Source organism: Tachypleus tridentatus, chromosome 10 (assembly GCF_004210375.1).
Source record: "Tachypleus tridentatus isolate NWPU-2018 chromosome 10, ASM421037v1, whole genome shotgun sequence".
Lineage (NCBI taxonomy): Eukaryota > Metazoa > Arthropoda > Merostomata > Xiphosura > Limulidae > Tachypleus > Tachypleus tridentatus.
Window position 1 is genome coordinate 122,795,052 of NC_134834.1, and position 23,265 is coordinate 122,818,316.

At 37.5% G+C, this 23,265-nt stretch overlaps 1 protein-coding gene across 5 annotated transcripts in view; it reads left to right on the forward strand.

Moving 5' to 3' along the window:
• LOC143230236 (uncharacterized) overlaps positions 1-23,265 on the forward strand; it is a 146,893-nt gene that overhangs the window by 94,903 nt on the left and 28,725 nt on the right. Inside the window, exon 1 of one of the 5 annotated variants that reach the window (XM_076463417.1) lies at positions 1,525-1,742. The exons of the other annotated variants lie outside the window; for them this stretch is intronic. The gene's annotated coding sequence lies outside the window, so the exon portion shown is untranslated. Of the gene's footprint in view, positions 1-1,524; positions 1,743-23,265 lie in introns of those variants that run through there. 5 annotated transcript variants of the gene reach the window in all.

The window sequence follows — 23,265 nt, forward strand, 5'->3', positions numbered from 1 at the left end:
AGTTATCCACATAATGAGACATTGTTCGACAAGGTGGTTGTACTACTTGAAGTACATTTTATGTTTTGTCGAGACTTTCTTAATGTGGTAGGGTTAGTTATCCACATAATGAGTCATTGTTCGACAAGGTGGTTGTACTACTTGAACTACATTCTATGATTTGTCGAGACTTTCTTAATGTGGTAGGGTTAGTTATCCACATAATGAGACATTGTTCAACAAGGTGGTTGTACTACTTGAAGTACATTCTATGATTTGTCGAGACTTTCTTAATGTGGTAGGGTTAGTTATCCACATAATGAGACATTGTTCGACAAGGTGGTTGTAATACTTGAAGTACATTTTATGTTTTGTTGAGACTTTCTTAATGTGGTAGGGTTAGTTATCCATATAATGAGATATTGTTCGACAAGGTGGTTGTAATACTTGAAGTACATTCTATGATTTGTCGAAGCTTTCTTACGGTGAGATGTTAGTTATCCACAAAATGAGACATTTTTCGACAAGGTGGTTGTACTACTTGAACTACATTCTATGATTTGTCGAGACTTTCTTAATGTGGTAGGGTTAGTTATCCACATAATGAGACATTGTTCGACAAGGTGGTTGTACTACTTGAAGTACATTCTATGATTTGTCGAGACTTTCTTAATGTGGTAGGGTTAGTTATCCACATAATGACACATTGTTCGACAAGGTGGTTGTATTACGTAATAGTAAGGCGATGCAGAAACGTCATTATAATTGTGTGTAATTAAACTACATGGTGAATTTAACATATGTATTGTTACCATTTAAAGGTTTATTCAAAATCAGTAGTCTTTTTCTTAAATGAATGTATACAGTGATGGCCATGAAAAGATGGGATGAAAACTATATGAAGTACGTTCTATACGTGATTAATGATGTTTTTGTGTCACTAGTATGTGTCACATGTGGAAGTCATGGTTCCCTTAAATAGCTTGTACCGAAAATGTGTTGTCTTACAACAACTTTCCGTTAATCATGAATTTACAGAGTTCTGTCCAGAGGACGGGTTCTCCAGCTAGTATATTAATAAACATATGTTCTGCTTTGTACTTAAGATATATGTCTGACATCCTATTCTTTCTTGAACTTATAGAGTTTGATCTTTGCTCCAGCAAAGTTTTATAATTCATTTCATATTTCTTATTAAAACGCACTGGTGAAAATGTATAGGTAAAGATCAAATGTTGTTACCATTTCAGTAATCGTTCCAATCAGTTTTCCTCTTGCCAAGCACGTGAGAAGACATATTTATGTAGTAAAACCTGCCAATATCTACAGCTGTCGCGGTTCATTTTTGAACACCTTGCGTCACGTGTATCTGTGTTCCTCTGTCATGCACTATTGTATTGTAAGAAAACCTCACCTTCTTCAAATGTATGGCAGCAGGTGCTCATCGTGTGGTAGTCACGTGACAGTTCTGAAGCAGATGGCTTGCTATTTGAACAAGGGCTCAACGAAATTCTCTCGCATGTTGTGTCTGAAACTGTCACTTCAACAGCTACACAAGATGAAAGTAATTATTTGTTATGTATGTGTACGGAAGAATTGGCATGTTATTTTATTCTTTCGGTACTTACAATATATTTAATAGATTACCGTGAATATGAGAATGCGTGAATATCGTTTGCATGTTCATTTGAAATGTCTTAATAGCGTTAATCATTATGCAATCAATCCGTGCCAGTGGCAGTGACGAACGAGTGTACTTACACGTAAGTATTCTATTAGAACCAATTTTGACTGTTCTTATTGTAATATCTTCTTTACTTAAAGGCCTTTTGTTACTTCCACTGACAGGTCAGAAACAGCCACTGTTATATAACTTATAACTAAATAAAACAAATCGATTTTAGTTATAAAAATAGCAAACGTGTGATTTCATCACTGGTACATACAGAGTTCATGTAGCTGCAGTTCTACGTGAATAAATAATGATAAGATGGAAAGTTGATATAGCTGCTATTGATATAGACGAGATGGATAGTTGACGTAGTTGTAGTGTCACGCGAATCAGCTCTGATAAAATGGAGAGTTGATGTAGTTATAGTGCCACGTGATCTAACTGTGATAAGATAAGAAAAGCCACATTTGTCTTTCTGCTGTGTCCTCCCAGAGGAACCAAATCCCTGATTTTAACATTGAAATTTCAAAGATTTACCGCTTTCTTTCTGGGGGACATTATTATTGCAGAAATGCAGTATAGTGTCTTGTGTTCATAGTCTGACTCCTATAATCTCAGAAAGACATTGTAGAGACTGATGTTTAGCGAATGACCCCTATTGTTAATGTAAAACATAAGAGAACATTGTGTTTAGAGAATGAATCTTATTGCTTCAGAAAAATATTAGAGCTTTGGGAATAAACTGTGATAAGATGGAGAGTTGATGTAGCTGTAACGTCACGTGAATTAACCCTGACGAGATGGAGAGTTGATGTAGCTGTAACGTCACGTGAATCAACCCTGACGAGATGGAGAGTTGATGTAGCTGTAACGTCACGTGAATTAACCCTGACGAGATGGAGAGTTGATGTAGTTGTAACGTTACGTGAATCATCCCTAACGAGATGGAGAGTTGATGTAGCTGTAACGTCACGTGAATTAACCCTGACGAGATGGAGAGTTGATGTAGTTGTAACGTTACGTGAATCATCCCTAACGAGATGGAGAGTTGGTGTAGCTGTAACGTCACGTGAATTAACCCTGACGAGATGGAGAGTTGATGTAGCTGTAACGTCACGTGAATCAACCCTGACGAGATGGAGAGTTGATGTAGCTGTAACGTCACGTGAATCATTCCTGACGGGATGGAGAGTTGATGTAGCTGTAACGTCACGTGAATCATTCCTGACGGGATGGAGAGTTGATGTAGCTGTAACGTCACGTGAATCATTCCTGACGGGATGGAGAGTTGGTGTAGCTGTAACGTCACTTGAATCAACCCTGACGGGATGGAGAGTTGATGTAGCTGTAACGTCACGTGAATCATCCCTGACGAGATGGAGAGTTGATGTAGTTGTAACATCACGTGAATCATCCATAACGAGATGGAGAGTTGATGTAGTTGTAACGTCACGTGAATTAACCCTGACGAGATGGAGAGTTGATGTAGCTGTAACGTCACGTGAATCATCCCTGATGAGATGAAGAGTTGATGTAGTTGTAACGTCACGTGAATTAACCCTAACGAGATGGAGAGTTGGTGTAGCTGTAACGTCACGTGAATCATCCCTGACGAGATGGAGAGTTGGTGTAGCTGTAACGTCACGTGAATCAACCCTGACGGGATGGAGAGTTGGTGTAGCTGTAACGTCACGTGAATTAACCCTGACGAGATGGAGAGTTAATGTAGCTGTAACGTCACGTGAATCATTTCTGACGGGATGGAGAGTTGGTGTAGCTGTAACGTCACGTGAATCAACCCTGACGGGATGGAGAGTTGGTGTAGCTGTAATATTTCTTGTATAACATGAAGACTCATTCATTCTGTAAATTTAAAATATTTACTTACCTTCGAGTCACGACAAACTTAACAAGCATTATACAGAACAGTCATATTTAAATGTGAACACATGTACATGTAATAACATGGAAATTAATACTGCAGTCCAGGGTTTTCCAAATGTTCATTTATTGGCTTCATACTCATGACCCATGTTTAAAACACTAGATACTGAAATATTAGAAACTCTTAAAGTAATTAATCTAGGTGAATTTCTGTGAATTACAAAAAAATCTTTGACGTGAATCACCTGGCTCTGAAGACGTAATATGTACAAAACTAAAGGTTCAGTTACTCAAGGTTGGTACCCCAAATAACTCCACGTATGTTTTCTGTATAAGAAAAGAACAACAATAAAAAACACGTTAATACTGTGGAGAAATAATAGTTTACCTGTCACGTGCTGAGTGTTTGTTATTTTGGCACATAACGCTGCTACGGAAATAATGACATCAGGCTTTATTCGTAACATATTTGATATAAACTGTTGTAGATTTCAATGCTGGAATCAACATGTTTAACGTTGATCTGTTGTAATGCACATATTAGGCAGACCCAGTTTTGACGGCTTTTATCCACTGTTTCTATTTTGTTTTTCTCTAAAAATATTTGGTTACGTTTATATAATTTTAATATGACCAAGTGGACAAAATGTACACCTCACCACCACTGATTTATATATGTATATATTTAAATTAAGGATCTGTTTTTAATTACAGTTAATAAATAAATAAAACGAAAAACTTGATGTACACACACACACGCACATATTGAGAGACATGTCCGGACGTGGTCTGAGATGGACGAAGTGAAAGGTTGTTTGTTTCCTGCTTTTTAAACGCCATTTTATCTGTAGCCCGGCATGACCAGGTGGTTAAGACATTGGACTCGTAATCCGAGGGTCGCGGGTTCGCATCTCCGTCACACCAAACATGCTCTCCCTTTCAGCCGTGTGGGCGTTATAATGTCACGGTCAATCCCACTACTCGTTGGTAAAAGAGTAGCTTAAGAGTGGACGGTGGATGGTGATGACTAGCTGCCTTCCCTCTAGTCTTGCACTGCTAAATTAAGGACGGCTAGTGCAGATAGCCCTCGTGTAGCTTTGAGCGAAATTCAAAAACAAACAAACCATTTTATCTAGAAAGTGAATGAATTTGTCGATTGAACATTTAGAAAATGCAGTTTGGTGAATTTTCTATAAACTTTAACAAAAATTAGTTAACAAAAAATACGATCTTTGTTTGTTCAGATAAACGAATTTAATACCGTAACCATATAACTGAAAGGCAGAACTACAAACGGTGAGTTTTATATATGTATCGGCTATGATGTTGCTGCTTGTGTCTGCTGGCCAGAGAGACTAGCGTGCAAAGAGTTTCTGTAAGTATAAAATATAATTTCGTTGTTTATATACACGCAAGCTAAAAAATAGAGTGACACAATTCCATTTTTTATTTATGTGTTTAGTATTTAATCAAATATCATTTACCAATTATAATAGTGTTTTTATCGAGAAGTTTTTTTACGTTAACATCGTAAACTACGTGTTATCAACAGATATCATTCACTGTTATATGTTTACAGAGTTCTGTCATCAGTAGTGTAAACAAAAATTAGCCAAGTGTGAGACACAAAACTGTTGTTACCCATGATTCATTGTGCTATAGCCCCTCGTTGTGGATTCCTGTACATGTTGAGGGAAGGTTCTGTTCTTTCAGTTTACCTCCTCTGGGATCTAAACATCCACCCACGTGTTTGCCGTGCGTAGCAACCCGTGAAGGGGAGGAAACGATCCCGGTGGTTGAGGGGTCCAACCCTAACACACCACTTTGGCCTTGAATTCCTACAGACGGGCAGCCTTGGTGTGGCCCCCTTAGGTCAATCGGCTGGCCCATTTGGGCTAGAGTCAACCAAGTACCAGTGTTGGAAGTTCTCAACGGGTGTTGTGGACACTGTATCTGATACTGGTGTTTGGGTATAGTGTTCATGAAACCCTGCAGTGTCCTTGTTTGACATTGTAGTGCGTCCCCTCGTAGGGCTCCATGGTGGGTGGGGTCAGTGGACACTGAAATTTCTCATTCTTTATTATGGATACTCCAATTAAATATCGTAATAAAATAGTGAAAAAAAAACAGTCTAGAGGTAAACGACCATGTCTTGAAGATTATGAGCAGAAATCGTCACCATCCGTACCACCTGTTGTACCTCATTTTCTTATATTGCATTCACTTTGAGACAAACCTTTAGGGCAGATGTCTCCCTTTTTCACTCAGAAGGGACTAGAGGGACTTGCTGGCTCTCCAAAGTCGGTAAAGAAGCTTCGATCTGGTAACATATTGGTGGAAACATCCACATCTCAACACCGTGAACTCCTGTTGCATTCAAAGGTAATTGAGGATATATCTATAGAGGTTACACCTCATGCTACTTTGAATTCATCACGAGGAGTTATTGTTGAGAGGGATTTGAAGAACATCCCAGAGTCGGAGATTCTCGCTGGTTTCTACACCCAAGGAGTTTCTGCAGTGAGACGAATCTCCACTCACAGAGATGCAATTATGATGCTGACCAATATCCTCATTCTGACATTTACATCACCACGTCCACCTGCCACCATCAAGGCGGATTCTCTAAATTGCAGAGTATGGCCATACATTCCAAACCCTCTCTGATGTTTCAAGTGTCAGCAGTTCAGTTACTCAAAGAAATTTATATGCAAAAAACGGCTCGTTTGGGCTGAGAAAACACTTTACATAGAAGAGCGAACAACGTTTCGACCTTCTTCGGTCATCGTCAGGTTCATAAATTTCTCAACAAGTGGGTTTCTCGTCATCACTGATTATAGTTACTCAAAGACATCATGTCGTGGTTCCTTGATGTGTGCTCGTTGCGGTGGCAAGGACCTTGATGCCTATAAGTGTCAAACGGACCCTCATTGCATCAATTGTAATGTCTCTCATCCGTTCTGCTTTCGTTCTTGCTCTAAATGGTCGGAAGAAAATGAGGTGCAGCGTTTGAAAAAAGATTCATAACATTACCTATCCTGAGGCTCGAAAGTTGTTGTCCACCACTTCATCTCGGACGTACGCTGCTGCACTTCGTTCTACAACTACAGTGGGAGTGCAGACAGATTTTTCTGTGCCGCCTAAAGAATCGTTCTCCAAACAAATGAAGTCTTTTGACCTCCACGGTTAAAAAAGTTGATCAATCAACTTCGACACCTATCTATGTCCCTTATATACATTCCACCATACCCCAAGATCCACATCCTTTGATTCCAAATACAGGCATTTTCTCGGATGCGTTTTCCTCTCTCACCCCAAGATGCAAAACAATCATTCGTTCACATCCTCAGTTTCTGGAATCCCCTTCCAACAACAAAGACCTGCCCAATCGATCCAGGGCAGTATCCAAGGAGGTCGATAGATCTCCCTTGAATAAGAAAAGTAAGGAAAAAAGAAGTGGTCGTAAATAGAAGGGCTCTCCGCCCAATTCACCTATACGTAAATAAAAATGACCAATGGAACTGTTGAGGTTTACGTTCTAATCTGGATGACATCAAAACACTGACTGCTGAAACCTGGCGATACAGTCTCTTTTCGGCAGTTTTCTTTATGCAGAAATGACAGGCTGTGTGATGGACGAGTGCATAAAGGGGTGGCACTGTTGGTTGATCAGCATGTGCTCACTCTGTCTTTGCCACTCGACACACCCTTGGATGCGTAGCCATCCGTTTTTCCTTGGGTCATATGATCACTGTTTGTTCTCTCTATCTGTCACCTGGATAGACATGTGATCAATCGGACCTTGATGCTCTCATTGAACAGTTGCTGTCTCCCTTTTTCATCCTGGGGAACTCTAATGGACATCATCCTCTGATGATAATGATAGGAGGGGTAGCTCTGCAGAGTGTATGCTCTCTGATCACAACCTTCCATTACTGGTTCTTCTACTTATTTTCATGCACCTAGTCAGTTCTTTACTGCTATTGGTCTTTCAATTTGCTCCCCTTCATTATTCTCCCATTTTTCATGGAGGGTTCACAATGATCCACGAGGCAGTGATCATTTTCCTATAATCTTGAGAGAAACTGGTCGTGGTCGATGCCACCCGACCCGCGTGCCCCAGTGGAGGCTGGATCAGGCAAACTGGCCCTCTTTCATAGCTCTCGCAGAACTTAATCCTGCCATCGTCTGTAAGCCATCAATAGACGACTGTGTGGCAGCAGTAACTTACTGTATTATACAAGCAGCTGCTCAATGTATTCCTAAAACCTCGACACGTTTTACAATATATTTTCGTCCATGGTGGAATCCTGCCTGCCACATGGCACGGAAGGCTCAAAATCGGGCATGGGATACTTTCCGTAGGTATCCTACATTCTCGAACCGCATCGCTTTCCAGAGGGCCCGTGCACATGTTCGATTGGTAAGATGTCAAAGCCAGAAAGAAACTTGGATTGCGTTAACAACCAGTATATCCTCTACCACCAGTTCCAAAGTCATTTGGGACAAGATTCGAAAGGTCAGTGGGCAATATAACTCTGTCCCCCTCTTGATCTTGCTCACTGATGACTACGAAGTAACTGATACCCAGAGCATCGCCGATACTCTAGGTGAAAACTTTTGCCGGGTATCTAGCACTTCTGCCTCTTCTTCCACCTTCTTGGCCATCAAGACTCGGGCAGAGCAATCACCTCTTTCCTTTCGAACTGATTGTCTCTATGACTATAATCGTCCCTTTACACTGGTGGTACTCAAACTGGCTCTTCATTGGTCTGGCAATACATCAGTTAGACCTGATGATATACATTATGAGATGCTGCGCTATCTGTCTCCTGCTTCTCTTGATACCCTTCTAGTTGTTTTTTAACCGGATCTGGCAGGAGAATGTTTTTCCTGATGCCTAGTGCCAGGCTATTGTTCTGCTTTTCTATAAGTTTGGAAAGGATCCCAGATTCCTTCAAACTATCGTTCAATTGCTTTGACGAGCTGTCTCTGTAAGACCTTAGAGAGGATGGTTAATGCTCATCTTGTTTGGTTCCTCGAATCAAACAACCTCCTCTCACCCACCCAGTGTGGGTTCCGACGAGAGTGCTCTACCATGGACCATCTGATTCAACTTGAAACGTCAATCGGAGAAGCCTTTCTCAAATTACAACATCTTGTATCAATATTCTTTGACATTGAGAAGGCTTATGATACAACATGGAGGTATGGAATTTTGCGAGACCTCCATATATATGGGTTACGTGGCCATTTGCCCACTTTTATTAGCAAAATTTTAATGGACAGGAGATTCCGAGTTCGTGTGGGTTTGACACTTTCCCGTTCTTTTCTATAGGAACTTGGAGCCACATTTTTCAGTATAAAACTTAATGCCATCACTGAACAACTCCCTCTCACTGTAGCAAACGGGCTCTATGTCGACGACTTTCACATCTCATGTCAGTCATCGAACATGAGGTATATTGAGCAGCAGCTACAGAATGCCCTCAATTGTTTACTGAAATGGACCACAGCAAACGGCTTTACCTTCTCTCTCTCTAAAACTGTTTACATGCAATTTTGACGCCAACGGGGTATTCACAGTGATCCTGAACTCTGTATTGGTGAAGTTGTGCTGCCTGTGATCTCTGAGACTGAGTTCTTGGGGCTTATCTTTGACCATAAGTTAACTTTTTACCACACATCAAGCAGCTACAGGTCAAATGAACAAGAGCACTGAACATCCTCCATTTCCTGTCTGCCACCATTTGGGGATAGGATCGATGTTCTATTCTAAAGATATATCGTGTTTTTATTCGATCGAAACTCGATTATGTATCACTGTTCTATGGCTCTGCCAGACCATCGGCCTTGAAGATGCCAGACACTATTCATCACCAAGGACTTTGGCTCTGCACTGGAGCTTTCTACACTTCCCCAGTTCAAAGCTTATACGTAGTCTCATGAACCTTCTTTACATCTCCGCCGTTTGCAATTGTCTTTACCATATGCTTCGAAACTTCGTTCCTTATCAAAGCATCCCACCTGGAGTTGTGTTTTCCTCGATGGGCTTTGTCAGACCAGACGGTCTGCCATTGCTCCTTTTGGCCTTTGTATCCAGGCACAGTTAGATGAATTGGGTCTGTCCTTGAATAACATTCCTGTATCCATTGGTCAGCCCATCCCACCATGGTATCTTACAGTCCCCAATTGTGACCTGTCTTTAAGTCATCTAAAAAAGTAGACACTGCTGATTGGAAATACTCTCTGCTATTTGCTGAACATCTTTTGAACCATCCTTCCATTTGTATTTATACAGATGGTTTAGGTGACTGGGCTCTGCCATGGTTTGTTGTGGTTCGGTGGTTTCACACAGAATCCCTCCTACAGCTTCTGTGTTCACTGCTGAACTATATGCCATTTCTTTTGCCCTGGATCACATAGAGGCTAAGCAGTACTCGAACTGCACGATTTATAATGACTCGCTTTGTTTTCTACTGGTCCTGGAATCGCTTCACGTTGGTTCACACCCTGTTCTCGCCAATATTCAAAACCGACTGGTCCATTTCTCTGTGACATCTACTTCTATCCAGTTTTTCTGTATACCAGGCCACGTTGGTATTCGCGGGAATGAGCTTGGCGACACTGCAGCTAAGTCTATCTGCTCTGGCACTATCATTGCTGTGCCTGTTCCATACATGGACTATGGTCCTGTATTCAAGGCTCGGCTCCGTGCCAGCTGGTAGTCGACTTGGAGTGAGCAACGCGAAAACAAGCTTTTCCAAATAAAATCCAATATTGGACTTTGGCCGTCTTGTTCCCGTAAGGATCGGAAAGAGGAAGTTGTTCTAACTAGACTGCTCATTGGTCACAATTTTTTAACTCATCGTTTTCTTTTATCTGGAACTGATGCACCAGTATGTAGTTTATATAACACTCAGATCACAATAAGCCACATTTTACTTTCTTGTCATCGTTATGATTTACAAAGACGGCACCATTTTAAACATGTTCTGTTCCAAGGTTTGTCCATAACGTTAGACACTGTTATTGGTGATGGTGACACTGTCTACCTTGGTTGTGTTTTTAGTGTTTTAAAGGCCACTAATCTTTTTAATGCCATTTAAGTTTTTAATATATACTTTACACCTTTTTAATGTGGCTCCCTTTTAAAAATCACAGTTCATCTAGTTCAGTTTGAAATTAGAAATTGACCTAACATTAAGTAACTCAACCAGGACTGGAAAGGCCAACTTCAGGTGACTGACGGTGGTTTTTGTACTTACCTGTTAGTCTTCCTAGCAAGTTATGATTAGTACAATCACACTACAGAAAGTCCTTTACAACTTGAATTACTCTTGATGCTGTAGACTGAATGTAAACATTGGTTTTATGCTATATATTTATTTTTAACTTTGTTTTGTTTTACCTTAGTTTCCTTTTATGAATTTTACTTAATTTACTTTAACTTTTTACTGGAGATTTGGTGCAAATAGCCAAACTGCTTTGTACCACAAAACACTAAATCAACCAACCAACCATTGTGCTATAGAATCATTTTATTCTTCTGATAGCTGTCCTGATGAGTTTTGTCTGATGATAAGCACAAAGCTATACACTAGGGTATGTGTGATATGCCAACCCTGAGTATCGACACCTGATGTTTAACGTGATAAGACTTACCACTGAACCACTTGATTGGTGTTCCAGTAAGAAAGGGAATTGCAATATTTTGTTAAATTAAGTTAAACTTTTTAAAAACATTTCATCATTACTTGTGGACACTAATTAAGACTGAAGAAAAATTTCACCCTTGAATATGATCTTATTTAATTGTAAAGTAAGCTTGGTTAGTGGTTCATAACAGCCACCAGATGGCACAGCTGAAATTTCATTACGTTTGCAAAGATGGGGAGTGGGCCGTTTTAGCGAAATGTGGCCCTTGGGGTAGGTACAGGTTCCTGTTGTTGACTAAATTATTAACATTTAAAAATATATTGTTGTTACAAATAACCTTCCTGTCTTATGTAAATAATTAATAAATAATGTGATTTTTGCTTCAGACAGATAAGCGGCCAAGCATAGCCAGGTGGTTAGGGCGCTCGACTCGCCATCCGAGGGTCGAGGATTCGAATCTCCGTCACACCGAACTTGCTCACCAATTATAACGCCCCCACGGCGTTATAATGTCACAGTCAATCCCATTATTCGTTGGTAAAAGAGTAGCCCAAGAGTTGGCGGTGGGTGGTGATGACTAGCTACCTTCCCTCTAGTCTTACACTGCTAAATTAGGAACGGCTAGCGCAGATAGCCCTCGTGTAACTTTGCGCGAAATTTAAAAAAATAAGCAAACATTGGTCTATCACTGTTACGTTATGGACGGCCCACAAATAGCTTTGCTCGTAATTCCATAAACCAAATAAAAATATTTTCACACTTCACGTTATCTTAAAACTTGTTAAGAATTCAGAAAACATATAAAGGGTTCTTTATTTATAAAAAATCATGAAAGAAAGAGACAGATAAGTAGGTAGAGAGAGAGATACATAGACAGATAAATAAAAATAAGCTTAACCTGAAACGTAATGTTGTTAATAGTGACTGAGTTCGTTTTTCTGAGGGATAGAACAACTTTATTTGTATAAGCACGTGGTTTTTGTTGCGTCAGAGCCTCACTCCCATAAATATGCTGAGTGACGTCAGAATGTTTGTGGGAAGGAGAATAGTGTATTTATGTGTGTGTGATTTGTGTATGTGTATACCGTACTGTGCAAAAGTCTTAGGACAAAGTAATCTTTGTATGTGTATACCGTACTGTGCAAAAGTGTAGGGACAAAGTAAAAAGTTAGATTTTAGACTATTTTTAAAGAACAATGGAAGTTAAATCAAGGCGAAACATCACAGTTTTATTAACCTTCATGTTTAGTACAACAGAAACTCAGTGATTGAGTTAAGTAAACAGTTAATATTTTGTATCTTTTTTGTTTTAATAACTGGAGACACTGTACTTATAGTGTTATTTGGGATTTTACTCCAAATGTCTCTCATCAACTCTCATAGAGTTTTTTGGAAGTAACTTTTGATTTGTTTAGTTTCTGATCTATCAAATCCCAGATCTGTATCAAATGGGTTGAGATTTCGGCTCTTTAAATGACTCCAACAACTTATTTCTTACCTAAGTAATTTCTTAATAGATTGGATGAATGTTTGGGGTCATTATCTTCTTGGTAGTAGAAGTCTTTACCAATTATACATAAGCCACTGGGTATACCGTAATGGAACAGTACCTGATGGTACTTGCACTGGTCCATTACTCCATCTATTTAAATAATATCTCTTGTTCTTTCAGCAGAAGTAAAACTCCCAAACTATCACACTGCCTCCCCCATGTTTCTTGGCAGATGATATGCATTGAGGCAAGTGTCTTTCACTTTTTTCCGCTTTGAACCAAATATTTCAAACTAGGACTTATCCATTCATAATAATTTTTTCCAATAATTAACAGTCTAGTTTTTGTACATTTTAACAAATTTCAGTCTCTCTACAATATTTGTAGATTGAAGTGAAGTGAACTGCTCCACGACCACACATTCCACACGTTAACTTTTCTTGGTACTATACATCTGGACACTTTTCTGTCACGAACGGTACCATGACAGTTATTTCAGACCCTAAATTTGTTCAGTTTCTTCATTCAAACAGAACCCTTATGGTATATCCTTGGTACAGGTATATGGGAATTCTGAAGAATGACAAGTATTTTCACTCTGGTTCATTCAGTTGTCAACAGTGAAGCATTACTATAGTGTTGAAATTACCATTCTGTAATGTCATGGACGAACCAGCTTCATAAAATGGAAAAAATGAGAATATATTATCTGGTAATTATAGTTTAAATTTCACGTTATTCTGTACTCTGGTATTAACAGAACATTTGAAAAAACTGTGTTCTAGTATTAACAGAACATTTTAAAAACATTTACTAAACAGCACTTTATTCTCACCTAAAATTTCAAATTAGTAATCGGTGTTAGTCATTTGAATCTGTCTCAGTTGTTTGTTGAGCTTAATATTTTATTGGCACGTCTCTTTGTCTTTTACCTCACCTCATTGATACTGATGATATCTTTTTTGTTTTTACCTCCACCTCATTGGTTGATATGATACTGATGATATCTTTTTTGTTTTTTCCTCCACCTCATTGGTTGATATGATACTGATGATAACTTTTTTGTTTTTACCTCACCTCATTGGTTGACATGATACTGATGATATCTTTTTTGTTTTACCTCCACCTCATTGGTTGATATGATGCTGATGATATCTTTTTGTTTTTACCTCCACCTCATTGGTTGATATGATGCTGATGATATCTTTTTTTGTTTTTACCTCCACCTCATTGGTTGATATGATACTGATGATATCTTTTTTGTTTTTACCTCCACCTCATTGGTTGATATGATACTGATGATATCTTTTTTGTTTTTACCTTCACGTCATTGGTTGTGCTAGTGCATGCACTTACTATAGTCATTCCAAAAGTGGTAATCTGGGAAAATTCACGTGGTAGTTAAGGGCTCACGTTTCTTTTATTGTTGTTTTGTTAGAGATTTTATCAAAATTTATGACTAACTTGTGTGTGCGTGACTGTTAAATAGAAACAGAACATTCGACTCTTTTTTTTTTACTGTCGTACGTTCAGTAACTCTTATATCTCCATAGGGCAATGTGACAAGTTTTTTTTTCCACGTCAAAATATTGAAGTGTTTACTCCCTCAAGCGGCTGTGTACTCAACTAACGCATCTTAACAACAAAAGTACTTGTAGGAAGAAGGTTGAAATATGCCAGACACCTCCGACAGTTAAATGTAGCTTCCATGCTTGTGGACAGCTGGTCTGGTTTTCCTGACACTAACGAATCGATAACTTCTCTACCATGAACCATGTATAGTACCATTTGTGACAAGCAGCGGCTGACCTGATGACGTTTCCTGTACTTCCTGTTCGTTCCCTTGCTAACAGTTGCTTTCGTTCTTTATTTCTCAGTTTAGTGTAAAGTACTTTTGTAGGTTTCGTTAACAGACAGGAGATCAAGTTGAACATGCTAGATACTGTTATAACCTGCGGTATCTGTTCCCCTTACTGCTTTAACTTTGTCAGTTTTGAATGATGGTACTGTTGATAAACTTACATATTTACCAAACACTAATAACCACAATCAAGTAAACACAGAGGTGTGTCGTAACGTTTTGAAATACCCTTTCCGTCACTTTATGGAAAAACGTAGCGCCCTCATGTGGCTACGTTCTTTCACACGTCATTAGATTTATAAATCCCTCCACCATGTGGCCCTGGTAAAGGCCCGTTAATTTCTTGATTTTAAATGGTTTGTCGGTTTGCTTCTGTTCATCACAACTTCGGCTTCTCATCTTCAATATCATCGACATCATTGATGTCACCATTACTGAAGACTTAGCTCTGCCTCGACACCCACCAGACATTTACCAAATCTTGTGGTAGCCACACACTGACCTTTTAACCGACACCACTGAGATAATTATTTCCTTGATTTCTTGATATATTCGTGAGCCGGACGAAAGACGATACTCTTATCTCTGAGCACCCCGGCCCGGCATGGCCAGGTGGGTAAGGCACTTGACTCGTAATCTCCGTCACACCAAACATGCTCGCTCTTTCAGATGTGGGGGCGTGATACTGTGACGGTCAACCCCACTATTCGTTGGTAAAAGAGTAGCCCAAGAATTGGCGGTGGGTGGTGATAACTAGCTGCCTTCCCTCTAGTCTTACACTGCTAAATTAGGGACGGCTAGCGCAGATAGCCCTCGTGTAGCTTTGCGCGAAATTCAAAACAACCAAAACAAACAAAGTAAACACTTGTACAGGGTCAGTGGTGTAGTGCAGACAGCGCCGGCACCTGAAATTTAAACTATGTTCCGATTGTAAGAAAACTAAAACTATCTATATAAAAACAGTAGATTCAGTCTACACATAACTAAACTTTTAGAGTGTTAAAAGAACATTCTAGTTGTTTCTCACTTCCCATGTCCACTGGTATAACTTTTTCAGACTGCACATACTCTGTCACACTTCCTCGGGAGTTGGAATTGGACACCGTGTGACGTCTGAAGAACTGAAGAACAGTGATAGAACGTGTTTATTAAGACAAACTAATATGGTATTGAAACACTTAATAAACCATATTTTACAACTGTATTGTATATTTTAGAAGGTACACATTTTTAAAGACTTATTATTTACATAATATACAACAGAGGTCGCTTGTTTTCAGTTATTCTGTTGGCTGAACAGTAGTTGTGCTAAACATTATAAAAGCGAAAGTTCTTACTACTATAGTATAGTTAGAAATACTGTGAATTAATCAGATGTGCGTTTGTAACACGTAATGTTAATTATTCTGATATGATAATTATTTGTTTGTTCTCTTGCTACTTAGTGTGAAAGAAGTTGAACAACGTGTTTTCTCTCGGTAACATATGCGTCTTCAATTTAATAATAAAGTTTGTCTCAAATATTAAAGTGCTGATATATTTCATTCATATAAAATGGAAAGTGAGTTTTGTATATGAGAATGTTTACCTTGTCTATGACGTCACACGTTTGCCAAGTTTTGTGAGGGGCTTCGATACAATAAATTTTAACACTAAACCAGCGTACAAAGCACAGTTATTCTTCCACTTAATTTAAATATATTAAAAATTTACAAAAATTCGAACAACATTTGAAAATAAAAACATTTCACAGTTTAATGCATGGAGTGATTAGTTCTCTCCTTTATTTATCTTTAGTTTTTATAATCAATTTTTGTAATATTCTACTTGGCAATCTCTGTTCAATATACTGGTATTCTATGATTGCCATTGTCTTTATTGAAGTTCGTTGTAATTATTGATATAGTTTTTCTTTCATTTCACCAGTCATGATTAAATGTATAGCTCTATTAAAGACCCAACTTGAAATGAAAGGACAAAAAGCTTTGTAGGAATGATTTACAGAATAATTTGTGAAGAATTATAAATAAATAAATGTGAAAAAATTATTTAAAATAATTAAAATGTTTTTAAGTATTTGGATGATTCATTTCAACGAAACTCTGAGGCACTGAAAATCTAAATTGGTCAGTACTTTATGTACACAATGGTAAACAAGTTTGGAGGACCCTAGTATTACGATAAAGTTATCCCTACTTCTGAACTACTAGTCAAAGAAAAGGGCAAACATCCACCAGCACCACCGCCACAAGAGCTTTATCCAGTCCTTTGAAACGAATAACGGAATTGAATGTCACCACATTTAAAACGCACCCACAACTAAAGTGTAGAGCATGATGAGCCACATCTCGTCTAGAACAGAGGAATTACGGTACGCAGCCCGATACACTGACTACTATGTCAGGACTTGCCCTAGCGAAAGTTCTTAAAAATACTCGAAATATGGTAAAATTAAAGACATTCGTATCAATAAAGAGCAGTGGAGAAGTAGTAGAATTGGAGACTTTCTTATCAATAAAGAGCAGTGGAGAAGTAGTAAAATTGGAGACTTTCTTATCAATAAAGAGCAGTGGAGAAGTAGTAAAATTGGAGACTTTCTTATCAATAAAGAGCAGTGGAGTAGTAAAATTGGAGACTCTCTTATCAACAAGGAGAATGAATATGTCCAATAACCAGTGACGGGATTACAGTTATATTTGAAACAGTAAATAATATGATATCCTCTTTACGCCAGACAAGTTAGGTAGCTTGAAGGAAAAACGTTTTATGAGTTATGGTAAATTACTTTTTGAAAGTTTTCTTTTAAAAAAGAAGATGTGTATATTGTAGATGGTTTATATATGATAGAAAACATTATATGTAAGAACCCGAAGTAACTTGTTTTTATCCTTTTTTATGATAAAATATAATATTGGCTGGTTTTATTTTTTAATAACTGTAACCTGACGGTTTTTTTTAACAATGTTAATATTAATGTTATGTGCACAGCAACATAATAGATTAATCAGTTCTTGAATATGTCAACACGAACATGGGAGGCGAAACTGGAAGGTTTTGGGGGCACGTGCCCCTTAACTGGGAAATATATTTATTTATAACTGTCATGAAACTTCGCCGTTTTGGTTTTGAATTCAATGTCCAGGGTTTGAAAAAAGGGTGACACAGGCGTTAGTGCTTTTTTCAAGTTCAAACGTATCCCAACCCTCTATAAACATCAATTAATTTAATAATAAAAATTAGTTGGACGTTTTCACTTGCAGTGGGACAAAATGTGTTAACAGACCTACAATTTAGCGAATCTTTATATTCGTGGAAGTAAGTATCGAAACCCAAATTTTAGTATCTTAACTGTGAGATTTACTGCTGAGCCACTGAAAGGCTCCTAGGTTAAAATGTAAATGCATAAAACTGTACGATTATTCTGAGGCTTTTTAAAGATAAACCGAATACGTCGCAAACGACTAACGTTTGTTATGTACAGGGTGTTCGGAAAGTCACTGTGCACTTATATATTTATTAACAGACATGTTTCAATATAGAATACAAGAGGTAAATATGAATGACAATTATAAACAATGTTGAAAGTGACCACCGTTGACATCAATACAGACTTGAATCCTTCTTATTTTGTTTCTAAACACCTCTATCAGTTGCTAGCTTGAAATTGAATGAATACTGTTATCGCTGCTTTCAAAACTGCACAGTGACTTTCCGAACACCCTGTAGCACGTGAGTTGGGATAAGTTAGAGAAAACAGGAAACGCTGCTTCTGTTTTATTGTATTTTGGTTTAGGGATATTGGAGAAAATAATGTTTCAGTCGCAGTTTCCAGCAAAAAAAGTAATTATTTCTGTGAAAAAAAAAATATAGTTCTTTGCTGTTTATTGATGAAATTATCATTTCCACGAAATGGGGGCCAAAGCGTCACCCGTTTTAACCACCTGCCCCAGTATACAGTAGTGTGTTGTCTGTTCGTCAGCCAGTAGACACTAAAATGACGTTATATAAAGGACACTTTGCAATATGTACTTTCATGACGTCAATTTAACATGCGCGTGCCATGAATCACGAGAAGAATTATAGGTTCTGTAGGCTATAACACAGTGTGACATATGAACTTCCAAAGCAAGAAATAAGAATTTTTGTTAGTCTTAATTTTAGTTTTATTGACTGTAGAAAAGAACACTTTCGAGAACTCTGCAGAAGTTTATCTAATTTTTATCTTGACTGTCCCTTTCATTAGTAAATACAGAACACTTAATAAAGCACTCATAAAAAAAAAAGAATGACAGAAAATTAGTGTTCGAGCAAATCAGTTGTGTTCAGTTTATACTCTTATGTAATTTTTCACCGATGGATTTAAGATTTATATATATATATCAATACATTGGAGTCGTCATAATTTGTAATTTTATTCTGAAACAATTTACGACAATAAGTACTTTTAGTGGACTTGTACTGGAATTTATTGACCAAGCTGTCAATCAGGTGATCGTGTTACAATAGAAGTAGTGGTTTCAAGGACACCACTGAACCTAGAACGATAGTTATTATGAAGTGCTATTAGCCCTCAGTAGAACAGAAGCGTGTTTATCAAGTTCACACCTTTGACGATATCATATTTATTCTTTTTATATGTCATTCTGTACTTTCACAAAACAAACTTATATATAAGTATATGCTAATTTTCCAGACCCGCATTTTCCACATTTATCTATCTGTGTAGGTATGAAAGTGTCGTTCTGATATAACCCCATCCCCCCCTTGTCGAGTTTCAATACATATTAGGTGGTATTCTAAAGTCGTCTGACAATTCTAATTCAAAATGCCAATATTATAGCAAGATAAAATATTTAACTTTTTATTTAACATATCCAGACGGAGTCTCTGGAATCAGAGGTGTAATTCTGCTGGCAACATCCGAAACGTAGTACCGGCTATCTGCTGGCACCATCCGAAACGTAGTACCGGCTATTTTCCCAAGTGAAATACCGGCTTTTGTTTTTTATTCTTGATACAAAGATTCATTACTTACTTTACACTTTTTAACAGCTTTTTTTGTTTAGTTCATGTAGAGGTACCGGATACCTTCAGAAATACTGGGCCTTAAGTACCTGAAGTTCTTTAAAGCTAAGAGATCTGATATTCGGAATATGAAATCTACTAATTCGTGCTTTATATATTTAAGATTCGGAACTTTTACCTTATTGAAAAATGCAAAGGCTTTTTAGTTCTCTCGGGCAAAATGTAACCGTCTGATATCTAAGAAGTAGAAACCGAGGTCGCTACAAGGCAGTCAATCGGGTTGTATAGGTTTTCTACCTTAATGGGGTTTATAGAATAGATCTTTCAATTTAGAATTACCTAGAAGTTTGTTACGACTGACTGTCGGAGTTTTAATGTTGAAGATTTGTTTGTAATTAAGCACAAAGCTACACAAAGGGCTAACTGTGCTCTGCCCACCACAGGTATCGAAATCCGGTTTCTAACGTTGTAAGTCCGCAGATATACCGTTGTGTTTCTAGAGGACTTGCAGAAGTGTTGCACTTTTGTCCTTCCACCTCTCTGACGGATACTGTTAGGGATACTCAGGTTGTTACAGTTCCTTGGTATATTCCTATATAGTTTTTGTTGTTAGTCGTGTGGACTAAATGAGGCGTTAAAAAACCATTCATACAATAAATGTTTCCCACAGGTAAAGAGGACAGGAGATAAATTGGCACTGTGCCAAATAATGACAGTTTAGCCTATTGGAAAGATTTCCAATTTGTAAGCTTTCTTTTGTGACGAGATATGTACATAATAAACACTTAAGACAGCGCCGCCACCCTCGAAAATCTTCTGTCTGGGTATACGATAAATAAGTAATTGACGAATATTCACGTTCCGCACTCTTTCCATTGAGCGGAAGGATTAACCTTTAATGATGTCTCTTCACAGCTCCAGCTAAGGTCAGTAACAGCTTAAGTAATCTTTTATACAAACATTGGCCTAATTTGTTCTATTTCAGACATCCAACGTCCTGCTCTCTTTATTCATCTCGCTACGTCGTTCTAAATTGTCATTTCTCCATCTGCTTAGTTGGTGCAATAGAAAAGCTTAGTTTCGTTAAGTGTCGTGTACGAACCCGAAAATACCGTGTGTTTTCCAGTTATCCTTGTTGTAGCAAATACAATTAGTTGTCGGTTCATCCTAGGCTATTTGTATGAAACAGAAAAAGTCGAATATTGAAAAGGGAGATTGGAGAATTTAGACGACAGAAATAATTTTCACAAGGTGAAAAATAAATAAAATGATAAAACAAAGAGATAAGAAACCCTATTTAAAGTATTTTATTATATCTATAGTCAGTCGTTTTAATGTAGCCCCAGGTAGCTCAATCTGAAGATTTGTAACGCTGAAAACCTGGTTTCGATGCCCGCAGTGGACAGAACAAAATCCATTTTGTAGCTTTGCCCTCGACGACAAACAAACCAAATCGTTTCATAGCGGTATCCAGTGGCTTAGTGGTAAGTATGTCGGTTAATAATGCTAAATATCGGGTTTAGATACCGGCGTGGGCGGAGCACCGATAGTCAGTCCAATGTGTAGCTTTGCGCTCAACGACAAACAAACCAAATCGTTTCAAAGTGATTAGGTGGGTGGTGTAAGGAATAAGGAAATAACCAGATAGTGAAAGAAACAATTCATCAATACGTTTTATCAATTAAAACGTGTAGAAGATTTCTCAGAGGAAAATAATATAAATAAAATTAGGGTAATATTTATTTAACTAACACAGAATACGTGTTTAAGGTAATAAAATGCATTATTCTATGTTTCAAGTTAAGTGTGTTTAAATACAATATTGGATAATTAATGTTATTACCCTTTATGAATTAAACGTCTGTGGTTTTGTTATAATCTATTGTAGTAAATTTTACTTATAATTTATTGTAGTAAATTTTACTTATAATCTATTGTAGTAAATTTTACTTATAATCTATTGTAGTAACTTTTACTAATAATTTATTGTAGTAAGTTTTACTTATAATCTATTGTAGTAAATTTTACTTACAATTTATTGTAGTAAATATTTAACGAGAATATTAATTTAACTTTGTAAACTTTCAGTATACAAGAACTTTGTACGCTTTCAGTATACAGGAACTTTGTAAGCTTTCAGTATACAAGAACTTTGTACGCTTTCAGTGTACAGGAACTTTGTACACTTTCAGTATACAAGAACTTTGTAAACTTTCAGTATACAAGAACTTTGTAAACTTTCAGTATACAAGAACTTTGTGTGTATACAGGACCTTTGTAAGCTTTCAGTATACAGGAACTTTGTAAGCTTTCAGTATACAAGAACTTTGTGTGTATACAGGACCTTTGTAAGCTTTCAGTGTACAGGAACTTTGTAAGCTTTCAGTATACAGGAACTTTGTAAGCTTTCAGTATACAAGACTTTTGTGTGTATATTTCTCCCAAGATTTGTAGCGTCCTCTCAAATTGCAAACAAAGTTACTGAAACTGTATAGTAACTGAAGCTATTCAAATAAAGAAACAGGTACAAAATACTGAATAATATCTTTGTTTTTTAACGTTAATAATCAACCAAGTGAAAATAATCACCATATTTAACACAAAAGGAATAACAAAAAAATTACAATTTTAATTAATAATAAATAAGAAAAAGGTAAAGTTATTTAAACAATACTTATTGAAATTACTAAATAGTCCATTTTTTGTATTTTTTTTGAGTAATAAAAGAGGTAAATTATATGATAATTGAATGTGTTGTAATGGTCTGTAAATAAACCTTGAAACTGCCGTATTAAAACTGTCCCAGTATTTCTGTGTACGACTCAAAAGACATCTGTCATAAACCTTGAAACTGCCGTATTAAAACTGTCCTAGTATTTCTGTGTACGACTCAAAAGACATCTGCCATATACCTTGAAACTGCTGTATTAAAACTGTCCCAGTATTTCTGTGTAGGACTCAAAAGACATCTGCCATAAACCTTGAAACTGCTGTATTAAAACTGTCCCAGTATTTCTGTGTAGGACTCAAAAGTCATCTGCCATAAACCTTGAAACTGCTGTATTAAAACTGTCCCAGTATTTCTGTGTACGACTCAAAAGACATCTGCCATAAACCCTGAAACTGCCGTATTAAAACTGTCCCAGTATTTCTGCGTACGACTCAAAAGACATCTACCACAAACTTTGAAACTGACGTATTAAAACTATCCCGGCATTTCCGTGTACGACTTAAAAGACATCTGCCACAAACCTTGAAACTGCTGTATTAAAATTGTCCCAGTATTTCTGTGTACGACTTAAAAGACATCTGCCATAAACCTTGAAACTGCCGTATTAAAACTGTCCCAGTATTTCTGTGTACGACTCAAAAGACATCTGCCATAAACCTTGAAACTGCCGTATTAAAACTGTCCCAGTATTTCTGTGTATGACTCAAAAGACATCTGTCAGTGAAGAACTAACATGCAGTACAACTGGAACACTCATCTTGTCATGAATAATCTACAATAATCGGTGTTGTTGTTAATACCCACCGACCCCACAATGATAGGTGTTACTGTTAACTCCCACTGACCTCACAATGATCAGTGTTACTGTTAATCCCCAAAATAATAGGTGTTACTATATATGTAAAAATGGCTGGTATGGGTAGAGGAGCGAACAACGTTTCGACCTTCTTTGGTCATTGTGA